A 1,933-nucleotide genomic window follows, 5' to 3' on the forward strand; every position below is an offset into this window, starting at 1 on the left:
CCAAGCGCTTAGTACAGTGCTCTGCCCACAGTAAGCACTTAATAAATACGATTGAATGACTGAATGAATAAATAAGTGAAGGGGATGGAAGCCAGATTGGAGGGTGTCAGGGAGAGAATTGGAGGAGAAGAATTTGAGATACCCATTGTAGACAACTCATTCATTCATTCAATCGTATTTATTAAGAGCTTACTTTGCGTAGAGCACTGTAACTCGCTAAAGGAATTTGGAGAGAAATGGTAGGAGGGGAATAGGGTGGTAACTGGGCAGAGCCATGGGGACCAGAGAGGCTTTATTTAGGGTAAGGGAAACAGGGACATCGTTGAAAGCAGTGAGGAAGAAGCAATTGGAGAGAGAACAGCTGAAGATAGCTTTTAGGGAAGGAAGAAGGGAGGGGGCAAGTGTTTTGATAAACCACGAAGAAATGGGGTTGGACATGCTGGTGGATGTTGAGAAGAGGCAGGAAATCTCCTCTAGAGATACTGTTGGAAAAGATACGATATATATCTTTAAACTATATGTTATAAATGACTTATTTATTCATATTCATGTCTGCCTACACTTCTAGACTGCTAGCACATTGTAAGCAGGGAATGTGTCCGGTAATTATTTTGTATTGTACTCTCCCAAGCGCTTAGAACAGTGTTCTGTACAATTGATTGATTGATAACTGAGTTGGTAGACACATTCCCTGCCCACAACAAGCTTACTGTCAAGAGGACTATAAATTCTTTGGGTAACCCAGGCTCCACTTCCCCATTTGCTGCCAATCAATCCACCCAATATATCTGGGGCCTATGGTGCTCAGAGCTCTGTATTAAGCACTAAGGAGAGTATAGGAGAATAGGAGAGTGATAATAAAAACATGATCCTCAAGGAGCGTACAGTCTAATGAAGTTATCAGACAGACACAACGTTGTTTTCAGTGAGGAGGTGATAAAAAGAGGTACAACTGGTGACAACAAGAGAATGGAAAGATAAGTAAGTCAATAAATGAGTGAAGAAATAGGAGAGTGTGTACATATATGTAAGTGGCTCTGAGTACGTAATTGCTCACGTGACTATTTGAGGAGCACAAGGAAAGCAGCACAGCCTACTGCTGCTAGGATGGGCCTGGAAGATAAATGATCTGAGTTCTAATCCCTGATCCACTACTTGCCTTCTGTGTGACTTTTTCCAAGTCACTTCACTTTTCTGTGCTTCATTTACCTCACCTGTTAAATGTAGGTTCAATCAATAAATCAATCAATCATATTTATTGAGCACTTACGATGCTCAGAACACTGTACTAGGGAGAGTAATAATAATGACAATCGTCATTTTTATTATGGTACTTGTTAAGTGTGTACTATGTGTCACACACTGTTCCAAGCAATGGGATAGGTACGAGTTAATCAGGTTGGACACAGTCCCTGTCCCTCATGGGGCTCATAGTCTTGGTCCCCATTTTACAGATGAGGTGCCTGAGGCACAGAGAACTTAATTGACTTGCCCAGGGTCACACAGAATACATGTTGAGAGCCAGGATTAGAACCCAGGTCCTTCTGACTCCCAGGCCCATGTTCTATCCACTAAGACACGCTGCTTCTCAGTATAACAGAGGACAATATAACGGATTTGGTAGACACATTCTCTGTCCACAAGGAGCTTACGGTCTAGCGTGGGAGACAGCTACTAATATGAATAAATATATTACAGATATGTACATAATCAATCAATTGTATTTATTCAGTGCTTACTGTGCAGAGTACTGTACTGAAGAGCTTGGGAGATAAAAATACATAATATAATAGACACATTCTCTGCCCACAATGAGCTTACAGTCTAAGGGTGTTGTGGGGCTGAGGGGTGGGGTGAATAAAGGGTTCACATCCAAGTGCAAGGGTGACAGAGAAGATAGTGACAGAAGAGGAAATTCTTAGTCTGGGGAAGC

The sequence above is a fragment of the Tachyglossus aculeatus genome, unplaced genomic scaffold (assembly GCF_015852505.1).
Source record: "Tachyglossus aculeatus isolate mTacAcu1 unplaced genomic scaffold, mTacAcu1.pri scaffold_116_arrow_ctg1, whole genome shotgun sequence".
NCBI lineage: Eukaryota > Metazoa > Chordata > Mammalia > Monotremata > Tachyglossidae > Tachyglossus > Tachyglossus aculeatus.